Below are 12,817 nucleotides of genomic sequence, written 5' to 3' on the forward strand. Positions count from 1 at the left end.
ATACATTTGTCTGTTTTCATTTCTGCATTTGCTTATTTTTCTTCTCAATAGATATAAGAAGATGTGGTATGAGTGCCAATGAGACAACTTTCCATCCAAGTCACGATTTGTAAAAGTTCAGGTTCCTTAAAAGACATTAATTTTATAATACAGTGAACCCTGTTTTGTATGTCTACAAACATGTTTAACTCCACCACTTTATGTGTCTCTTTTTGAAAACAGCAGTCTGTGGTCCAGTGGTTGCTATGTACTGCAATTTTTATACCCCCACAATCAAATTTTGGGGGTAAAGGTATATAGGAATCACCTTGTCTGTCTGCCCTTTCGGCTTTGTGTCCAGTGCATAACTTTTGTATCATTGAACTTGGGTGGATCAAAATTTGTATGCAGCAGCATCCTGGTTTTCGGATGTGTTAAATTCTAAAGTCTGGTTCATCAGACCATGACTGACATTTGACCCTTGTGATTGATTTTAACAAAAATTGAATATATGGGGTTCTTTGATATGCTGAATCTAAACATGTATTTAGATTTTAGATTTTTGGCCCAGTTTTCAAGTTGGTCCAAATTGGGGTCCAAAATTAAACTTTGTTTGATTTCAACAAAAATTGAATATATCGGGTTCTTTGATATGCTGAATCTAACCATGTATTTAGATTTTTTATTTGTGGGCCATGCTATCAAATTGGTTCATATTGAGGTCAAAAGGGTCCAAAATTAAACTTTGTTTGATTTCATCAAAAATTGAATTATTGGGGTTCTTTGATATGCCAAATCTAACAACTTTTTTTGATTTCAACAAAAATTGAATATATGAGGTTCTTTGATATGCTGAATCTAACCATGTATTTAGATTTTTTATTTGTGGGCCCCACTATCAAATTGGTTCATATTGAGGTCAAAAGGGTCCAAAATTAAACTTTGTTTGATTTCATTTAAAATTGAATTATTGGGGTTCTTTGATATTTCAAATCTAACCGTGTATTTAGATTATTAATTTTGGGTCCCGTTTTTTAAATTGGTCTACATTAAGGTCTAAAGGGTCCAAAATTAAACTTAGTTTGATTTTAACAAAAATTGAATTCTTGGGGTTCTTTGATATGCTGAATCTAAACATGTGTTTAGATTTGTGATTATGGGCCCAGTTTTCAAGTTTGTCCAAGTTGGGGTCCAAAATTAAACTTTGTTTGATTTCAACAAAAATTGAATATATGGGGTTCTTTGATATGCTGAATCTAACCATGTATTTTGATTTTGGACATTGGACCATAATAGGTAAATTAAAAAAATTCAAGTTCTTAGACCACATTCTTTCTGTGTCAGAAACCGATGCTGTGTCAAATATTTAATCACAATCCAAATTCAGAGCTGTATCAAGCTTGAATGTTGTGTCCATACTTGCCCCAACTGTTCAGGGTTCGACCAGCGAAGCATTTTATTGTCTCCTGTGAAGAAAGTTGCAGAATGCAAGACAAGGATTACAATCTGGTGGCAGCAACGGTAAATAAAATGCTTCGCTGGGCGCAGCTGGATATGACCGCAAAGGTCGAAGCCTGAACAGTTGGGGCAAGTATGGACACTCCATTCAAACTTGTAACAGCTCTAAATTTAGATTGTGATTACATATTTGACACATCATAGGTTTCTATCACAAAATGAATGTGGTCAAAGAACTGAAAAAATAAAATTGGATTTTAACTATTATGGTCCATTATCCAAAATATAAATACATGGTTAGATTCAGCTTATCAAAGAACCCTAAAAATTAAATTTTGATGAAATTTCAAACTTAATTTATATATAATTTCTAAAATTAGAATATGATGCTATATCTATTTTAAACTATGACTCAACTTAAAATTTCTATTAATTGTGCAATACAGCTCTGAATTGGGATTCTGATTAAATACTTGATATAGCATAGTTTCTGATATAGAATGAATGTGGTCTTAAATAATTTAAAATTGGATATTTACCAATTATGGTCCAATATCCAAATTTTAAATACATGGTTGGAATCAGCATATTAAAAAACTCCATGAATTCATTTTTTGAAGAAATCCAACAGTTTAATTTTGGACCTTTGGACTTCAATGTGGACCAATTTGATAACAGGACCAACAAATTTTGGGGTCGTATAAAAATTATGTTTAGTTTTTATAGGAAGAGAAATAAAAATGTCAATCTTTTTTAAATGATAATAATAGTATTAATACATGTAATAATAAATAATTCTTTATTTAAAGAGGTTACCTAGTTAGCTCTTCCCTGAGGCCCTCATGAAATGCATTGAAATATAACAAAGAATTACAAAATAATCAAACAAATACAAACAAAATTTCCTTTATTCATTTTAATATTTAATTTCCATATTAGCTATAAAAATGTTGAATAGACAAAATTTCAGTTAACTTCTTTGTTCGTGTCCTGGAGTGGTAATATCAGAAACTGGACATAATGATCTCTCCATATTAACAAACTCAGTTTTTTTGTAATATTATCTGTCCCTTTATCAGCATGAGATGACAGATTTACAGCTCTACTTAAACGTTTTATAATCTAATAATGAACAGTAAATTTCAAACTATATCTGTTATACATAATTTCTTCTCTAAGTTAAGATAATGATATGATGTTATATTTATTTTTAACTATGACACTACGTATAATTTCTATTACTTGTGCAATACAGCTCTGATTAAATATTTGAGATAGCATAGTTTATGACACAGAATGAATGTGGTCTTAGTACTTAAATTATTTAAAATTGGACATTTAGCAATTATGGTCCAAAATCAAAAATCTAATTATATGCTTAGATTCAGCATATCAAAGAACCCCAAGAATTCAATTTTTGTTAAAAATTAAAATAAGTCTAATTTTGGATACTTTGGACCTTAATGTGGACCAGTTTGAAAAACAGGCCCAAAATCTAAAACACTTAGATTGGGCACATCAAAGAACACCAATAGTTTTTTGTTTAAATCAAACTAGTTTAATTTTGGACCCATTGGACCTTAATGTGGACCAATCTGAAGACAGGGCCCAAAATTGCAAATCTAAATACACGGTTAGATTCAGCATATCAAAGAACACCATATGACTATATGATCCTAGTGTCTTGATAGATCCTAACTCCATTTTGGTAATTCAAGTGAGCTTACGACGTGATGGATTACAAGAGATTTCAGTAACCCTAATTTACAAGGAGGACTTCTCTTTCATCTTTCTCCTCTCTATTTTATTTCAATTTTGCTTTCTCATTGTATTGTATACACTTATATTCATTTGTATCTTAGTTCTTTGTTGTTTAAAAGTGTCTACTTGAAGTGTGTCATTTTTTGTGTGTTCATGTCCTAGTGACCCAACTGTTCATTGATAGACCATACTGACATATTTCAGTTACGTTGCCCGCTTTTTATATTGGAGTCAATCTTTAGGTAGGAAATCTAATACCAGCCCTGAGACAACAACAATGAAGACCATGAAATATTCATCTAGATTCAAATCACAAAACCTTTTCCTCTGAACTAAAGTGGGCTTCCAAATTAATTGTATTCTCCAATTATCCTTGAGAGACCACATAGACTACCTTAATGGCAATGATTGCTGTTGATAACAAAGATATGAAGTTTACATCTTTATTAATATAATTCAAACTATAGTTTTGGCACTTGGGAGTCAGATTCTCAGCTATGGGAAATTTAGCTCCAGGCCTTGTCGACAACCTTGGTGAAAACCCAATGGCCATGGACAGGACACTCCGTCGACTAACCGGAACGATGTTCCTAAGAGAAGAAGCGATGTTTCATCTCGCAGCAGGAGGCTACGATAAGAGGGGGTTGAATTGACAGTGGAGAAAGAAATATATGAATTTAATTACTTAGGGACATGAGAATTTAGACCAGTGGTCAATTTCATAAGGGTTCAAAACTCGGGTGCAAAGCAGCTGAGTGACCCCCAAGGAATTGTATGTTTTGAAAGTAGGGAGTATGGAATTAAAACCTTCAACTTCTATCAGACCAAGAAAAAAAACTGCTATTTACATAATATTTATATGAACATTGATACTATTTGCATAAAAATTTGAATGAAGTTTAAAGACAAGTTATGTATCAGAAGCAATTATCAATAAACAATAGTTAATTACAATAGTTCCTGTATTGCAGACAAAACAAATAATAAAATACAAAGTGCTAAATACATAAATATATGTAACATGAACAAAAACACATGTTTCTTCAATTAGAGATAAAATCAATATTTACAGGTGGCCCTGATCTGTGACTTAGTACAGATTAATAAATGCTAAAAATAGATACATAAGTGTAAAAAAAAATAACAGATGCTTGGATTATTATTTACCAGTTCTGCCAACTTTTAATAATGCAAATGCGTGAGATTTGGCCAAAATCGTAAAGATCAAAGAGAAAAAACAATAGATCAAAGGAAAATGCCGCCAAATAAGCGTGAGACTTGGTAGCACTGAATTTTACAGGTGACAGTATCATATGACCTACTACAGACACTCCAACAGACTCTCAAGTTACTTCATCATGTTCATAATTGCAAGATTCCTTCATGTAAAATTGTTGTTTCTGTGGTTAATTTACAGTACTTAAATTAACATGCAGAGTGCTGACTGTTTAAGAAACAGTCTGACAAATCCTTACAGATTTCAAATCTAATGCATATTATTGGTTGTATTTTCATCAACAGACCATATCAACAGAATACATAAAACAATATAGTATTGTCGTTTGATTTACTCTTTCAACATACTTTACATGTGTTGTTGAGCATTCCTAATATGGAGGACTTTTCAGTTCTAATGTAACGACAATAGCTGTGAACTTCACCTACCCAATATCTTTATGAGATGATCTTCAATGTTTGCTTTATCAGCAGACGTAGCTACCCAATACAAAAAGAATGCCCATTGTATAAATCAGCATTCAAGCCACAGCATGACAAAAAATGTTTTAAACTTTTGATAAAAAATTGTCTCTCAAGGGCAACTTTACCATTTGTGATAAATAATGGATCGTTTTCTCCAAACAACCCTTTTGATCGTCTGACCTGAAGGTACTGGCTCAAAGCTGTATAAGGACATAAAGGTTTATTCAATTTGTGCAACTGTATGTCTACTCCTTGTCTGAAGGGGTCAGTTTTTGATTGCTTGAGATTTAAAATAACATGTATATGTTGTGTGAAATGACACATCAGATATACACAGGTGGATTTCCGCATCAAAATAAATTCCTTTGTCTACAGTAAATTCACCACCATGTAAAAAACCATTAAAGCAATAATATATACAGTTTCTAACATGCAATCTAGAAAACTAGAAAAACCGCCTGAGCGCAGTTTCAGACAAATATTATGAAGTATGTCAGAAGTAATAGGCAAGCGGGGTCTAACAATCTGTTTTTGTAAACGCTTAATTGATTTCAAAATCATAGAAAGTCTCAGTAAAGATTTTTGATCTTTATCCGTTAGTGTAAAAGGGGAGGGATCATTATCTTTAAGACATCTGTAGCGAACACCACATAGGTATAACTTAATCGTTGAGTACTGCAAATGTAAAAATATGAAACAATGAGCAGTAAAAAAGATCAGTAACTCCTCAGAAATGGGAGGTAAATGTCCACTTTGTAAATGAACACCATAACTCAAAAGAGGAAAATTTACAAAATGGTTATAACCTGTATCATAAACAGTTCTTGTTCTAGTTGCTACTGCATGTGACCATCAATTATCAACAGTTGTGCTTAAGACCATATAACTTCTGATACACTTGGGCATGTGTACGGGTTCTGGTCTGCATGTGGAGCTAGCTTGCGAAATCGTGCAATCTGCAAACAAGACAAAGCGTCAGAGATTTGGTTGTGGTAATTAACCAGGTACATGTTTAGCAGAAAAGTAAAAATTGGATTTTGCTGCACACCAAGTTAACTGACGCATTAGTTTCATGATCTCTAAACATTGAATAAAGACAACAGTAGTATACCGCTGTTCGAAACTCATAAATCGATAGAGATAAAAACAAATCCGGGTTACAAACTAAAACTGAGGGAAACGCATCAAATATAAGAGGAAAACAACGACTCAACAAAAACACAACATTAAAATGTAACACACACATAAACGAACTATAATATAACAATGGCCATTTTCCTGACTTGGTACAGGACATTTTAAGAAAAAAAATTGTGGGTTGAACCTGGTTTTGTGGCATGCCAAACCTCCCGCTTTAATGGCAACGTCAAACACAACACCAAAACGACAACATCACATGACAGGACCACAATACAAATAAATGGGAGAACATATAGGACAAAGAAACACACGAATAATAGCTAACAAAAGGTACTAGGCTTAAAATTCAATACGCCAGACGTGCGTCTCGTCCACACAAGACCATCCAGTGACGCTCAGATGAAAAAAGCTAAAAAGCCATAACAAGTACAAAGCCGAAGAGCACCGAGGACCAAAACTTCCAAAAAGTTGCGCCTAACACGGCCAGGGTTTTCTGCCTGGGACAAGAACATCCTTATTATTTAGAATAATTTATAATTTTGCAAACAGTAAATTTTATAAAATGACTATATAATAGATATGCATGATAAAACCGAAGTGGGGACTAACTACAGAATAAAAACAGATACATTACATACTGTGGATTCATTTATTTTCGTGGATACCAATTTTCGTGGATTAAGGAAAACTTACATGTTCGTGGATATATAATTTCGTGGTTTTGCCGAAGTGTGCATACAAGTCTATAGAAAATTTGCTATTCGTTGATCATTTAATTTCGTGGTTTACCTGAACCCACGAAATCCACGAAAATTGATATCCAACGAATATTAATGAATCCACAGTAAAACAACTTAATCCAACATATAAAAATACACAGCCGAGTTAGCCAAAGCATCAACGCACAAAGTGACGTCACATTTGAAATTCTAAAAAAAAACACACAAAGCGACGTCATATTTGAATTTGTAAAAATATTTCCCAAAAATAAGATAGGATTAGGATTGATTCAAGATTAGATTTGTAATACTGACATTACATTTATTAATAACAATGAAAATTACAATACTTATTAATATCAAATTGTGGTAGTAATTAGATAATTAATTGCATTATCTAGCTATGTCGGTGTTTCTTCTGAATCAAACTGTAAACCAAATATATCGTATAAATTTCGTTGAACCAAACTAAAATCTAATAAATGAAGGGGGAGCGACCTTTCTTAACAATAGCCACTGTTGCTTCATTTTCACACCAAAATAATATCTTTTTACACGACCACTGGTTCCCCCTTAACAGAGCTGCTACTTCAATGGGATATTATTCCAAAAATGCCGTAGAAACTGTACTTGCAAGTAAAGGAAGATTTACGGGCCAAGTAGAATAAAACCATTTCTTTTGAAAGTAACCTCCAAACCCCATTGTGGAAGCAGTATATATGTACAATTCCATATCAAAACTAGATGTAAAAGTAGTGTTATGAAACATAGTAACACCATTCCAATTTGTTAAAATCGTAGCCAAAATTTTAAGTCTACTCTACATTCTTTGCTAAAATAAAATTGAGAATGGAAAATGGGGAATGTGTCAAAGAGACAACAACCCGACCAAATGATCTAGTGTACAAATTCATGTGACTTCTTAACTGTAGTTGACAGATCAATCAGGTAGGATAAAAAAAAACTTACCAGGCAAAATTACCCTTGTGGCAAAATTAAAATGACCCAACAATTGTAGTAATTCCCTCTTTGAACAAGAGGATTTTGACAATAATTTGTAAATAAACTCACAAATTCTTTGAACCTTTACTGTAGGTAACCTAGATTCCATTTTCGTAGTATCTAAAATAATTCCCAAATATTATAAACAAGTAACTGGACCTTCAATTTAATGTTTTGCTAAAGGTATATTTAACCGTTTAAAAATTGTTGTCATAATAGCCATAGTTCTCTCACCATCCCCATCAGCATTGTCAATAGTAAGAAAATCATCTAATAGACGAAAAAAATATTTTTGACCTTATAGTTATTAACTGCAATGTAACATACAGCTTGAGAAACAGTATCAAATTTTTTTTTTGGGGGGGGGGGGGGGGGGTCAGTCGTACATAAAAATAATAATATGATTTCCATTTGCAACAAAATAAAAGGCCATTGTAATGACTTATAAGGACACATTTTGAACGCATCGGAAATATCGAACTTGCATAAGGTACTGTTTCTTCCGCAATTAAGAATAGTTTGAATAGCATCATCGATTTTAACATATGACATAAAACAAGAACTCTTATCTATCATATCATTAATGCTTTGACAATTTTCATCATCATATGGAAAAGACAAATCTAAAATGAGGCGCTTTTTATCTGTGTATTTACTAGTTGCTAGTAGCCTACTCCCAAAGGGCTTACCCTATAAGTTGGAAAAGGCAAGATCTTAAATGGTCCATGAATAAAACCCTTTTCGCATTATTTTTCGATTAAATCAAAAACAATATTAGTTTGTGACCTTGCAGAAAAATTATTTATACATTCTTTGTTTACAAAAACTTCTTCACTTATCATACAATCAAAACCTGATCTTGAATAAGAGAAAAAAATCTTATTTGGATGTGATACTAGCTCATATTCAAGTCTGTCAACATTAACAGGTGTTGAAGCAGACATCTTAAGATTATTGTCACATAGTCATTTAGATTCCTCTTTCTTGGGATAATTCCCTGAAGTACAAGTATTTGATGGTCTTGCTGATGATGGTAATGTTTGTTGTTTCCGACATAATATAGCTGCATGACCAGATGACTTACATTTCAAACACGCATGTAATAAATTACACGTACTCATGAAACAGCCCCTCGGATTATTGAAGTTGATACAAAAGAGAGGCGAAAGATACCAAAGGGACATTCAAACTCATAAGTCGAAAATAAACTGACAACGCCATGGCTAAAAAAGAAAAAGACCAACAGACAAACAATAATACACAAAACACAACATAGAAAACTAAAGACTGAGCAACACGAACCCCACCAAAATCTGGGGGTGATTTCAGGTTCTCCGGAAGGGTAAGCAGATCCTGCACCACATGTGGCACCCGTCCTATACAAACTTCCCTATTTTACACATATATTCTTTGACGACCTTGCTTATCAATGGATCTGTTTGAAACCTTTCCATTAACTTTTGACACAAATTGATCTTGAAATTGATTTGTAGCTTGTAAAGAACAAAATTGAGTGACATGATCGACAGAATTGCATGATTTACAGGTGTTGACAGATGCTCCCCCACTACTAAGGATAATAGATAACGGTCACGTAAGCTCCAGTCGACTTTGACTCTTTTTTCCCTCAAAAGAACTGCTGCTTTTGCAGAGAATATTTTATGGTAATCATAAAACTTTGAACCATAAAAATTCTGAATAGATATTATATCATTCTCATATGAATCTAATTCATCACGACGATCTAGGTACACTGAGCACATTATTCTTTATGAATTTACCAAAGGTCTGAATAAATTCCTAAATTGAAAGATGCCTATGCAATCTGGGATCCGGTTTATCACCAACACTAAGATGAACCCCATCAGCTATGACGGTATGATTTTGTGGTGCTTCGAAATGATGAAGCTAGATTTATATCATTACCCTCAATAATGCTCCTATGATGAGTTTATTTACAACTACTGGGTCGATGCCACTGCTGGTGGAGTTTTTATTCCACGAGGGTATCACCAGCCCAGTAGTCAGCACTTCTGTGTTGACATGAATTATCATTGATATGGTCATAATTATAAATTAACTGTTTCTAAATAAAGGCAACAGTAGTATACCGCTGTTCGAAACTCATAAATCGATAGAGATAAAAACAAATCCGTGTTACAAACTAAAACTGAGGGAAACGCATCAAATATAAGAGGAGAACAACGACACAACAAAAACACAACATTAAAAATGAAACACACACAGAAACGAACTATAATATAACAATGGCCATTTTCCTGACTTGGTACAGGACATTTTAAGAAAAAAATGGGTTGAACCTGGTTTTGTGGCATGCCAAACCTCCCGCTTTAATGGCAACGTCAAACACAACACCAAAATGACAACATCACATCATCTAAAACTTTGAATTTTGAAATACTATAAGGCTTTTCTACCTCAGGAATAGATTACCTAAGCTGTATTCGGCAAAACTTTTAGGAATTTTCGGTCCTCAATGCTCTTCAACTTCGTACTTTATTTGGCCTTTTTAACCTTTTTTGATTCGAGCGTCACTGATGAGTCTTTTGTAGACGAAACGCGCGTCTGGCGCAAATACAAAATTCCAGTCCTGGTATTTATGATGAGTTTATTTGCATCGAAGGTGACACACTATCTACATTGGAATATGAATCTGCACGGACTCCTTTGCTGAATTCTCCAATGGGCATGCTGGGAATCACTGTTGGCTGAACACGATTTGTGGTTGGCAGAATTGGTACATCAAAGTGGTTTCTTGCCTGGTACCATTGTCAAAATTATATGTATTCCTATTCTCTAAAGATTCAGATCTTCCTGCTGCCAGCCATGTTGTTTGTATTAGGTGTTGAAATTCCTCTTTGAGTCTGCACATCAACAGTACAACTTGCACCAGAAATTTCCAAATTACTGTTCAATGATGTTTCTTCCCCCGACTTTGATTGTATGTTGTCTTTTTCCACATTTTGAGGATACAGGTTTTCATGTGCAGGGGTAATTACGGAAGAATGTTCATTCTCACTAATGCTTGCTGAAGATTGTAATACATCTGCACTCAACTTTTCGAGATTTTCTATTTATAGCTGTTTTAAAACAGATTTAGGCAGACTCTTTGGTATACTTATATTAAGATTTTTGTAATTTATCCCTATATGATCGCTATGACAATAACCCCCCAAATCAATCCGAACGTTCCTTTTGTGGTATGGAACCTTGTGCTATAATTTCAGTGAGATTCATACGCATATACTCAAGTTATTGTCTGTGAACCAAAATGACTTTGGACGACGAAGCAGACATCGCCATAACATAAAACGAACGCAAAAATTTTGCCGTCGTATAAAAACTATATATTTGGATTAAATTTTATATTTCAGAAGATCTGGATACTTCATACCTTGTATGTAGTTGCGTTATTTTAGGAAGTTTCTGTCATTCATAGTATCATTGACCTCGACCTCATTTTCATGGTTCAGCGACTGCTTGAAATGTTTTAATAGTTTTTTGTCATGTGAAATACTCATTTATTATGAGTAATAGGATAACAATATTTGGTATATATCATACTAGCTTGCATATTGAAGGTCTACTTGTCTGTTAGACCGGGTTCACCTTACCTCAACCTCATTTCATGGATCAGAGGTCAACATTGTTAGGTGTATGAAGTAATTGGAAGGTGAACATGTCTATCTGGCAGGTTTCATCTGACCTTGACCGTATTTTCATGGTTCATTGGTCAATGTTAAGTTTTCAGTTTTGTCTGTTTATCGAATACTATAAGCAATAGGTCAACTATATTTGTTGTATGGAATGATTGTAAGGTGAACATGTCTGTCTGGCAGGGTTTATTTGACCTTAACCTCATTTTCATAGTCCATTAGTCAATGTTAAGTTTTCATGGATGGGTCTATTTCTCATATTCTTTAAGCAGTAGGTCAACTATATCTTGTGTATGGAATGATTGCTTGGTGCTCTTGTCTGTCTGGTCGTGTTCATCTGACTTTGACCTCATTTTTATGGGTCATTGGTCAGTTTTGGTAATTTGGTCTATTTCTCAGATACAATGAGCAATAAGTGAACTCTATTTGGTGTATGGAGTGATTGTTTAGTGTACATTGCTGTTTGATAGGGTTCATCAGACCTTGACCTCATCTATGGAACAGTGATAATGTTATTTTTATGTGATATTTGTATTAAATCAAATTGAGAATGGAAAAACCTTCATATTACAGATGCACTCATGTCTCTTTTAAAAGTTTCACATTTTGTTATTCAAGGGCATTTTATAGTTTACTGTACAGTATTTTTAGTTTAGTTGTATGTCAGAAACATACTGATGTAAATAAGGATACACATCAAATGAACATTGGATAACAATTGACTGAACTATTTGAATGAGACCTTAAGGGAAGTGATTAGGGTTCTTTAAATAGCTTTAAAAGCTAACAATTAAAAACTGGTTTAATTAATTTCAAGGACATTAACTCCTATAAGGAGGCAATGGACCATTTCCATTATGATTACTTTTCTGTAGATCTTGTAGTGCTGAACATTTTAACTGTTTTAAGCTTATGCCTATCTATTATAATTTCTACGGGCCTCAGTGGCCAAGTGGTCTAATTAAAGACAACAGTAGTATACCGCTGTTCGAAACTCATAAATCGATAGAGATAAAAACAAATCCGGGTTACAAACTAAAACTGAGGGAAACGCATCAAATATAAGAGGAGAACAACGACACAACAAAAACACAACATTAAAATGTAACACACACAGAAACGAACTATAATATAACAATGGCCATTTTCCTGACTTGTTCTAAGTAGTGGAACTACTGTACCACTAGCCTGTCAACACTGAGGTTGTAAGTTCGAATCCTGCACATGGCAGGTGCACTTGACTCCAATCTGCATTGCTAAGTTAAGTTAGGTTAATTAATGTTAAGTTTATGTGATACTTTAAGTAACGCTTTATATTTAGGACTATCAACATAAAATCAATGGTCAGTAAAGAAGGCGAAACATTTCAGCATGTGCACT

The sequence above is a fragment of the Mytilus californianus genome, unplaced genomic scaffold (genome assembly GCF_021869535.1).
Source record: "Mytilus californianus isolate M0D057914Y unplaced genomic scaffold, xbMytCali1.0.p SCAF_5, whole genome shotgun sequence".
NCBI lineage: Eukaryota > Metazoa > Mollusca > Bivalvia > Mytilida > Mytilidae > Mytilus > Mytilus californianus.